The sequence below is a fragment of the Mesocricetus auratus genome, unplaced genomic scaffold (assembly GCF_017639785.1).
Source record: "Mesocricetus auratus isolate SY011 unplaced genomic scaffold, BCM_Maur_2.0 Super-Scaffold_100008, whole genome shotgun sequence".
Taxonomy (NCBI): domain Eukaryota; kingdom Metazoa; phylum Chordata; class Mammalia; order Rodentia; family Cricetidae; genus Mesocricetus; species Mesocricetus auratus.
In genome coordinates, this window is record NW_024429192.1 from 31,396,117 (window position 1) to 31,407,765 (window position 11,649).

The 11,649-nt window shown below is 37.4% G+C and overlaps 1 long non-coding RNA gene across 1 annotated transcript; it reads right to left on the reverse strand.

Annotated features, from left to right (window-relative positions):
* Positions 1-325: 325 nt before the first annotated feature.
* Positions 326-11,090, reverse strand: LOC121142056. Its single transcript, XR_005879080.1, has 3 exons — positions 11,030-11,090; positions 2,266-2,374; positions 326-391 (listed from the first exon to the last, which is right to left on the reverse strand). It is a non-coding gene; the product is annotated as an uncharacterized LOC121142056 (long non-coding RNA).
* Between the last annotated feature and the right edge of the window lie 559 nt (positions 11,091-11,649).

Sequence of the window (11,649 nt, forward strand, 5' to 3'; positions counted from 1 at the left end):
CTTCCATTGGATTCTTTTAGTAAAGCTCCCATTTCCTTCCAACAGCTGGTAGTCTTATCTCCTAATGATATACAACACATTACAAAATATGACTAGTCTAAACAAATTCTATTCTCTAAAGATAAACATATGGTTTAGATGATGAAAAATGCTGACTGCGTGATTACATTCCTGTCTGCTTGGATTGTACAGGATCATTAAGCTATTTGTCATTCTGTGGACTTAATTTGGAAACTGGGTACAGGAAGATGAGGTAAGCAGAGAACTGAGTAACTTTTATTTGGCAGACAATGGGTTTGACCCCTGCCATCGTACATGCTTCTTACCTGAGTTGATCATCGAAATCTTTAGTGACTGTCAAGGTCATTATGGAACATGTTTATCACTGAATCTAAAAACAAACAGACAAAGAAAAAGACTTGTAAGAATTTGCAGTTTCTTTCCTATCTCAAGAAGTATATTCTGTTCATGGTATAAGCTTTGGAAAAGAATTAAAACTTGTCTGAAATCCCTTCTACAGATATTAGTCATATGATAATGAAATACTCCTCTATTTATTAAAAGAATCAAATGTCAGTTTATGTTAAGAGTGTAGTTCTGATGATTGCATAAAACAGTGCAGGTAAAATCCTTTGTATGGGGACTCATGCTTTATGAGTGCCATTTGTTCAGCAGGTAATTTAATATATAACGGGAACCTAAAATAAGTAAGAGGAATACATGGTAGGGTTATGTAACTTGTTTGATAAAATAAAATAAAAAAAATCTCTAACTTTTCATTCAAGGAAACAAAGCGTTGGAAGGAAAATGTATAAGTGTAGGCAGTCTCAAGGACATTGGTTCTGTCTCACAGCAGCATAAATTTAATTCACAACAGTTTCACATGCACAGCAAGTACAAGAACATGATTTTGATCTAAGTGTACTAACTGGATTTTCAAAATGAATTCATGAATTCGTGTTCCTAAGTGATTGATACATGTGGAACCCTTCTGAGTTGGCACACCTTTTCTCTATTTGGGGGAAGCTTGAATGAGTGAATAGTATGGTTAAAATCAGCCACATTATTTACTTCTCTCAGAAATCAAGGGTTTGTTTTCCAAAGCAAATAAAACTGAAGTAAACATGTAAACCATGAGATTATCATAAAATGTGCTATTTAACTTGGTATACTGTAAGTTTGGAAGTTCAAAATTTGTCTTTAACATTAGAGAGTTTTCTGAAATTCCATGGATGAATTTGATACATTCAGTCTCAGTTTCCATTTTCATTACTCATACTTCATTAAGAATAATTGTGGTTCTGCTAGAATTTATTAAGAGACTATAGAGTTAATTTCATAAAAAATAATTTGTTGGGCCAGGCATTGGTGGTGCACACCTTTATTCCCAGCACTCAGGATGCAGAGGCATGATTTCAAGGCCAGCCTGGTCTACAGAGTGAGTTCCAGGAGAGGTTCCAAAGCTATACAGGGGAACCTGTCTCAAAACAAACAAACAAGCAAACAAACAACAAAAACAAAAACAAAAAAATAAAATGAAACAACAGAAACAAAATACATTTGTTTCAGTCTATTAGAGAGTTTAGCAAAAGGCACTGAACATGAGTTTGTACTTTTAGGAGGTTATATTCTATAAAAAGAAATGGATAAAAGTAACATTGTTGGTACTCAGAAAACAGTAAAAATAGTAGCACAAGAAATGAACTCAGAATCATGATCTGCTTTTGCTTTTTTTTCTTGGCACTTCTTATGAGAAAACACCTTATTGATCATTTCTTAGATTTTGTGGCTCTAGAGTGAAATTATAGAGTAAATTCATATTTTCAGATTAAACGAAAGAAAATCAATTATTCAGATGACAAGATATTTGGGATGATTGCCTGTTAACATTTAATTTCTCTGGATGAACTGTCAAGTCAAACAGTCCTCATCATACCTGGTTGTCTGTTAGTGAGGTAGAAAGCACTGAACTTGTGGGAGTTCAACTCTGGCATATGGGAACCATTAATTCATTTGATTCTCTTGACATCCAAATCAAACAAAAAGGCAGTTGCTGAGCTGTTCATTTTAATGTTTCTTACCATTGTTCTGTACCAGAGCTAAGTGTTACCCTGACTTTCTCTCCTTTATTCTTTAGAAAAAGAGAAAAGTGTGAGAAATCTAATAAGCAGATTGTACCTCCTACTTGAGGGACTTTTTGGTAAATTTATTGGCTCATATTGTGCTTTGAACTAAAAACAAAGCAGTAGATTTTTTTTTACTTACCTTAAAAATGTGCTTTCATGTTATGTTCGCCAACATCTTGTCTCTATAAGCTCAGTTTCCTAATATTAACTTGTATCTTGCTGAAGCACGCACAAAGGGAAATTATCTCCTGCAAATACAAAAATAACATCTACCTGATGATAGCGGAACCTTCACAGTCAAGTATTTCAAGATAATCTTTCGACAGATGATTTATTTTTTCAAAGTTATAACAAAATTATTAAAAAATCATTTTCTGTATCTGTAGACAATTATACCTTAAATTTCTCTCTCAGTCTGACTTCAAGCTTGCGTAAATAATAATTAAGTAGCCCACAGTAGAATTCACTGTGTTTTTCTTTGTTCCTTTTTAATCCACTGAATTTCTAATTCCACTAAGAAATGAGAGCTAGACTGGTCTAGCTCAAAAAATTATTCAGGAAAGCTCAGAAAATAACAATTGTAATTTCAGTGAAGTGGAACATACTTATGTGACTATTTTACCTTTAATAAAATCAAAGGTAGAATTTAATTTTACAAGATGTCCCTAGGATAATCATTGAGATTATTCAATGACTGAAAAAAAGAAAAGAAATTGGGAACCGGTGTTCCCATCTTATCAGCAATTTGCTCGTCAACTACTGAAACCAAGGTTCACGTATTCTAAATTGTTTTCTGACTTTAGAAAATTTCAGGACATTGACTAAAAGCAAATCAAAACAACGAGTAAAGAGATACTCATGTGGGGTTCCAAGCAGTCTTCTGAACATTTATCTCCGGTTTTCTTGGTGTCTTAATTTTTTTAATATTTTTCTGCCCTATTTTAAAAAATCCTTTCATTTATATTTTGAGAACAAAATATAATTGTACCATTTCCCATTCCCTTTCCTAACTCTAAACTCTCAAATATACTCTTTCCTGCTCTCTCTCTCAAATTCATGGCCTCTTTTTTCATTAATTATTGTTACATTAATTATGTTACATATATACATATATATTCTTATACACATAAACACACCCTACTCAGTTTGTGTAATGTTGCTTGTATGTATCTTTTCAGCGATGACAATTTGGTATCAGGTAATCAGTTGACATGCTCTTTCCCGGAGAAGACTGTCTCCTGCTCTAAGCCTTTCTTAGTTACCTGTAGTTACTTGTGCTGGCTTGAGCCCTCCTGAGCCTTGCACTGTCCATTTTGGCATGTCTAATGTTGCTGTCCTTGTCCAGCTCATTTTGACACTTTATAGGTGTAGCTCCTGGCATTACTGGGAGACACAATCTCTCAGCAATGATGCTCTGGTTCTTAGAGTCTTTGTTTCTCTCTTCCACAGTGTCCTTTGAGCTTTTGGTACAGGACTTGTTTTGTAGATGTAGCAGCTGGAACTGACATCTATAACTCTGTGTTTGGATGGGTTGTGGTTTACTGTAATGGTCTCTGTCTATTGCAAAGATAAGTTTCCTTATCTATTTTAATTTTTCTCTCCCCAATAATCTGCAAATATTTTTATATAAATAAATACAGATAAATGTTTTATCTATATTTCTCTATCGGCCTGCTTTTTTCTTTTCATATTTCTCTTTCCTTCTTATTGTAGCACGCTATAATAAAATATAGCTCAGTTAATTTTCTTTCTGCACTGTCTAAATTTTGTTGCTCACATATTCATGTAAAAATCTGCCTAACTGCCACTGTAATTAACAATAGTAGAAAGAGAAGGTTTTGTGTTATAAATCCAGTTTCTTAGGTGGAAGTTCTTCTTTTTAAAAGATTCTTCTCTTTTTTCTTCCATTGTGTGAACTAAAAATAAAAGCTAAATAGCGAATGGACCCTTTATTTCTATCTTATATCCAAAGTGCACAGTGAGATGCAGTTGTATTTCTCCATGGAATGCAGTTAATAAGTAAAATATTGGTACCAGAGTGTTAAAGATTACAGTGAATAGTTTTTAGAATTCGGTTCAATTCAATTTCCTGTCTTAATATATTTAGTAAAGCAGAGGCTAGCTAAGCTGGTACAAACAAATCCCAAATGTGGATAGCATATCAAAAACAAACAAACAAACAATCTGCTCATATCAACAACTATAGCGAACAACAGTTAGAAATGGATGATGAGTGTGCATGCTTTAAAATGTTGCTTCCATCTGGATTCTACCCACTCTCATCTACCCATCCATAAGATGGATGGGCTGAAGTAAGAATGCAGATTCTTTATAAGTCCTAGAGCTGGTTCCTCTTTTGCAGTTCCTCATTGGCCTTCACTTTCCCAAACTTTGTCATCAAGCATGAAGTAGCTTTGCTAAACCAAGGGAAAATGGGAGTTCTTATTTTAGTCCAAAATTTTTCATTGAAGACAAATTTTAAATTATTTTTCACACTCGAACTGCATATAGTTGTAACTGTGACTTATTTCAACTGCATTATAGGTTAACTAGTGACATTCAAGGATAATAAAATGGTTTCAGTGTTTTATCAAATAGATATTTTATGGAGTATGTAGGTAGCACTTGATTTTCATATGTCTCTGGATGTAGAAAAAAGACTCTAGTTTGCTTTATTTCTGTCCACATTTATGAAAAATATGACAATGACTTCCAGGGCTGTATTAAATATTGACATGACAGCTCCATTGTACATTGAGTTTTCTTGATACGCACCAGACTCCCTTTCTCCTACGTGCCTTTATTATCAATGGTTCTTCTTCTAGAACATTTTTCTTTTTAGACTCTTGACTGACTTGAATGCCATCATAGAGCCTTCACACAGTAGCTGATGGAAGCAGAAGCAGAGATTCACAGCTAAGCAGTGACCTGAACTCCTGGAATCCAGTTACGGAGAGGGAGGAGTGATGAACAAAGGGGTGAAGACCATGCTGGGGAAACCAGCAGAACAGCTGACTTGAGCAAGTGGGCGCTCATGGACCCCAGACTGATAACTGGGAAAACAGTATAGGACCAAACCATATCCCCCACACTGTTGGTGTCAGTTGGGGGCTTGAACAGTCTACAGTCTATGGAGCCTCTGGCAGTGGAACCAGTATTTATCCCTAGTGCACGAATGGGCTTGGGAGCTCATTCCTTATAGCTCTTTCAGCTTAGATACACTGAGGAGGGCCTAGGTTCTGACCCAAATGATGTGGCAGACTGTGATGATCCTCCATAGGTGGCCTTGCCCTCTCTGAGGAATGGAATGGGGTTGAGATGGTGGATGTTGGGGAGAATGGGAGTGCGGTGCCCATGCCACAAGCAAGTCCAAAGTATCAGGAAAAGAAAGACAAGATGTCCAGCATTCAGTTTTATGTGATCTTGGTCTTTTGTATACTAGGCAAAGTCTTTACCAACTGAACTACTTTCCATGTGCCAGACATTTTTTGCTAGTATGTATGAATTTTTGTCAATTCTGATAGTACACCAGTTATTTACAGTTTTCTTAGGTGTTCTTAGGGGTAATAGAAAAGCTCAAAGTTTCATGATGCCATTTAGGCTTATTTTCAACATGCTAAACAAAGTATTACAAATGATAGTTTCAATCATGGATACCAGTCTCTTTTTAGACTTGGCTTATAGGAGCTAATTACTGTGTAGGTATTGCCTTTGTCTTAAATCATCCCATGCAATATTATGCTGATGTGCTATGTGAATACCAATCAACGCCCAGCAAGAGGTCGTGCAGTTTTACTAGTTTCTACTACCACATGAAGTGATTTTGAAAATCCCCATGGAGAGAACTGAGAACTAGTCTTAGGTGTAAAAACATTGATTTAGTTATACAGTCAACAGAGTTCTGAAAGTTGTCTAAACAAGATGTGCTTGAAAATTTTTGTTCTTGGTGTGATTGTCAAGAAGACTTCAAATTGATAATTAGGGGATAACAAATGATATCCTCATGGGAGTCAATCATCAGGTAGTAAAATCTTAGCTTCAACTTTATTATACAACTTAAGTACTTAGTAATATCATCTTTTTTAATTTTTAATTTTTAAATTTAAATTAGAAACAAGATGGTTCACATATCAATCCCAGGTCACTCTCCCTTTCTCTCCCCTCCTCCCACACCCTCCCTCCAACCCCCCTAGTACTCCCTCATTTCCCAGGGAGGGTGAGGCCCTCCATGGGGTGTTCATAGTCTGTCATTTCATTCAGGGCAGGGGCTAGACCCTCCCCCAAGAGTACAGGGTAAGAGTGCATCTCTAATTATGTGACAGGCACCCAAACTCCATTTGTATGTGAGTGATAAATACTTATCTACTACCCAAGGCCCAGTAGATTGCCTTGGCCTCCTCACTGACACCCACATTCAGGGGTTCTTGATCAGTCCCATGCTGGATTCCCAGCCATCAGTCTGGGATTCGAGAGCTAACCCTTGTCAGATCAGCTGTTTCTGGTGATTAAACCAGCCCAGTCATAACCCCTTTGCTCATCAGTCCTCCCTTTCTGTCACTGGATTCCTTGAGTTCAGCTCAGTGTTTAGCTGTGGGAGTGTGCCTCTGCTTTCATCAGCCATTGAATGAAGATTTTGTTTCCCAGACTTTCTGGCAGTGGGATTGTAGGCTGGCACTCCCCAGATCTATGTCTAAAATCCATATATGAGAGAGTACATGCCATGTTTCTCTTTTTGTGACTGTGTTACCTCACTCAGGATGGTTTCTTCTAGGGCCATTCATTTGCCTGCAAATTTCAGGATTCCATTATTTTTTTCTGCTGAATAGTACTCCATTGTGTAATTGTGCCCCATTTTCTCTATCCACTCTTCAGTTGAGGGGCATCTAGGTTGCTTCCAAGTTCTGGCTATTACAATTAATGCTGCTATGAACATAGTGGTACAGATGTCCTTGTTGTATGAATTTGCATCTTTTGATATATGCCTAAGAGTGGAATTTCTGGGGCTTGTGGTAGATTGATTCCCATTTTCCTGATTTCCTGAAACTCCATACTGATTTCCAAAGGGGCTGTATGAGTTGGCACTCCCACCAGTAGTGGAGGAGTGTTCCCCTTTCTCCACAACCTCTGTCATTGGTGTTTTTGATTTTAGCCATTCTGACAGGAGTAAGATGCTATCTCAGAGTTGTTTTGATTTGCATTTCCCTGATGGCTAGGGATGTTGAGCAGTTTCTCAAGGGCCTCTCAGCCATTTTAGACTCCTCTATTGAGAATTCTCTGTGTAGTTCTGTAACCCACTTTTTAATTGGATCCTTTGGTGTTTTGGAGACTTGCTTCTTGAGTTCTTTGTAAATTTTGGAGATTAGCCCTCTGTCAGATGTTGGGTTAGTGAATATCTTTTCCCATTCTGTGGGCTGCCTTTTTGTCTTGCTGACTGTGTCCTTTGTATTACAAAAGCTTCTCAGTTTCAGGAGGTCCCATTTATTAATTGTTGACCTCACTGTCTGTGCTACTGGTGTTATGTTCAGGTAGCTGTCTCCTGTATCAATTCATTCAAGGGTACCACCCACTTTCTCTTCTAAGAGGTTCATTGTGGCTGGATTTATGTTGAGGTCTTTGATCTGTTTGGATTTAAGTTTTGTACATGGTGATAAACATGGATCTATCTGCATTCTTCTACATGCTAGCATTCAGTTATGCCAGCACCATTTGTTTTAGATGCTTTCTTTTTTCCATTGTATATTTTTAGCTTCTTTGATCACAAGAACCTTGAGTCTTTAAAGAAAGAAATTAAAGAAGCCCTCAGAAAATGGAAAGATCTCCTATGCTCTTGGATAGGTATGATCAATGTAGTAAAATGGCAATCCTGCCAAAAAACAATCTATAGATTCAATGCAATTCTCACTAAAATACCAGCAAAATTCTTTACAGACCTTGAAAGAACAATAATCAATTTTGTGTAGAGAAACAAAAGACACAGTATAGCTAAAACAACCTTACTCAACAAAGCAACATCTGGAAGCATCACCATCCCTGACTTCAAGCTCTATTATAGAGCTGTAGTACTGAAAACAGCTTGCTATTGGCACAAAAATTGACAGGTAGACCAATGGAATAAAATTGAACACCCTGATAATGATATCTTCTTTTTATTTTTTATTTTTTGGTTTTTCGAGACAGGGTTTCTCTGTGGCTTTGGAGGCTGTCCCGGAACTCACTTTGTAGACCATGCTGGCCTCGAAATCACAGAGATCCGCCTGCCTCTGCCTCCCAAGTGTTGGGATTAAAGGCGTGTGCCACCAACGCCCGACGATATCATCTTTTTAAAATGACCTCACAGAATGCAGAGTTTTTAAGATTTTTTTTGAAGACTGTATCTCGGTAAACTCCACAAAATTTGTGTAGATGAGAAATAAAATCCATTGTATAACATCACCTAACATTTTGTATTGTTTTTCTTATTTCAATAAATTAATGAAGAAAATTTGTTGTCTAAAACTTTTCTCCCACAGGGGAAATATGGTAATGTGTACCATTACAATGAGTCTTGCCTCTCATTCTCTCATCAAACAGAATCAATCATTTACACCTCAGTGACAAGAGCTAACATTTGTGGTATTTCAGTAGCATCTAAAAATAATGACAACAATGACTGTATCTATAATAACAATTATCTTTTTGTGAGCATTTGTGTGTCATATCTGTGCTTACTTACTGATTTAAATATATGATTTAGTTTTCACACCAGTACTTGGATATGTTACCATATTTATGTGAAAAATGAAAAAAAATGCCATATTAGTCAGAGTGTGTTGTTAAGCTAAACTGTTCTATTTAGAATTCTGAATCTTCATAATAGACTCACACTGGTGCAGTTAAAGGAGAACTGGCAATTTTTCCTCAGCATTAGTGCTCTCTTGATTGCACAGCTCCCACTTACAAAGATTTTACTTGGATCTTATGTGGTCCATACTTGCTCAAAGAACTGAGTGTAATGATTAAGTCATTGTTACTTTCTTTACAAATCATGAAAAACCTACTGGGTTTTATGTATATAAAGACTCCTATTCCTCTTTTATCATCCTTCTCTATTTGTTAGTTCAGGGATGATGCAATAATGCTCTGTTTATTAGTTGAAGTTAACTCTAGCACCAGAGCATTTATCCAGCATGTATGGGACCTTGGGTTTCATGCAAGTACTGGACAAAAAGTGAAAAGGAATTCATGTAGAATGCCCCTTAAAGCATTCCTTACATAGATATACGCCCTAACCTCAGATGAAACCCTGTTGGCCTTCTGTAATGCTTGGAATGCTTATATACTCCTTGATCTGGACACTGACATTTTAAAACACTTGGAGAAAATTGTGTGACCCTGTACTGCTGTTTTCTTCTGTGTAAAAATGGATATACTTTCCCAAGAGTTCAGGGTGAGAGTGCACCTCACATTGTTCTATTGGAGTCAAAAGTCCGTGTGTATACTTGGGATGGGTACTGATCTGCTGCCCAGAAAGGGTCTAGGCCCTGCCCTATATGAAATGACACACTATGGACACCCCCATGGAGGGCCTCACCCTCCCTGGAGAAATGAGGGGATAATGGGGGGGGGGGAGGGCACGGGAGGAAGGGAGGGAATGGGAGAGGGACCTGGAACTGACTTGTGAAGCAACCTTGATTCTTATCTAAATTTAAACTGGAAAATAAAATTTAAAAAAAAAAGAAAAAAATGGATATACTTGGATGTTTTCCAGTGCTTTGATGCTTATTGAATACACACGTGAAAATATGTGTGGAGATTATATGGCTCCCAGTAGTTTGGAGGGGACACATGAATGGGAATAGCGTGGTGTCAGAGAGCAATAGAGTGCTATGAAAGACCAACTGGGCTGGTGTGTGTATGTGGTTTTCTACACCTCAATTCTATTGCTGTGGTAAAATGTCATGACAAAAAACAACAGGGGGGGCGTGGAGCGAGCGACTGAGAGGTGTGGAGAGGGGAAATTGTAGTCAGGAAGTAATATATGAGAGAAGAATTTAAAAGATGAGGAGAATAAGGTTTCTGTTAACATACAAATTTAAGTTTCTTCTCCATTAGTTCAGGGAAATCAATAGGGGAACTTCAGGAAGTATGTCACATCACATTCACAGAAAAAAGCTGAGGAAAACAAGTGCATGCATTTTCATCCTTAGCTTTCTCTACTCTTTCATAGTCCAGGGCCTAGAAGTAGGGAATGGTGGCATCTGCTGTAAGACTGGGTGTTCCCACATGGATTAAGGTAATCAACACTGACTTTCACACAAGTAACAGTATACAGAGTGAGCATGTGTCCTTGTGTATTTATGAATATATACATTAATGAAAGAGATGCCATGAATTTAAAACCCTTCTAGGAGGGACATACAAGAGGGTTTGGAGGGAGGGAAGGCAGCATGTAGTTTTGTATTTATAATCTCAAAAATTGAAAGAAATAACTAAAAATCATAAAAATAAACTAAACAAAATCCCAATCTCCACAGATATGCCCTTAGTTCAACCTAACCTAAACTTGATAACTCACTTTCTTCCAAGATGATTGTAGACTATGTCCAGTTGATAATTAATCTAGCCATCATATATGGTATACTTAACACATTGGAATAATTAGTGCATCTGTCATCTCAAGCATTTATAATTTACTTTTCGGTGAGAGCAGTGAAACCTATCTTAGAGACTTTGAAATATCCACTGTTGACTCTTGTCACTCTGCTACAGTATTAAATGCTAGACTTTGTTCTTCTTAATGGAACTGCTCACCCTGATCTCGACCCCTACCCTCTCGCTTCAATCCTCCCGGTCATCACTGATAACAGAACTTTCTACTTCCACAAGCTAACATGCTTAGGTTCTATGCATGAGCTGTCACTCACCATTTCACTCCTGTGTGATGTCAAGGGTCTATCTGGAACTGGAGGAGTTTTTCTACCTGTTATACAAAGAGCTGATGTCTGCACTTTGCAGCAGCCAGTCACACTTATTCCCAGTGAGCCCTGGACAAACATTCTGCTTACATGTCACCAAAGCAGGAAAACAGAAGGCGGCAGCATTGTGAAGCATCCGCTATCAGAACCTGTTTCCTTGAAAGGCCACTGCTGTGTCTGGTTTATCTGTTTGGGGCATTGTAGTCCTGCAAGGCTGCTCTGCTCAGTCACTTTTGCTTTCAGTCTTTTAAAGTGGATCATCTGGGTCAATGCCAGGTCGTGTCTGTAGTCATTGTTGTTTAAAGGTGAAAGTAAACATGCTAGCAAAGAGCATTTTAAATTATATTTTGAACTGTGCAGTGACTTGATGGAACTTAGAAAATTAAGGCAATTAGACAGAGAGAGTGAGAGCCCCTAATGTAAAACCCACAGATTTGACTCTGCTATCCTTCTGGCTTCTAATAGAGAGATAATTTAAAGTATTTTTTTTCATTTTCAGTTGGTAATGAAGTGCTGTGACCCCAATATGTTCGGTGCCTACATGTGCATTTTTCAACAGAAGTGCCAGA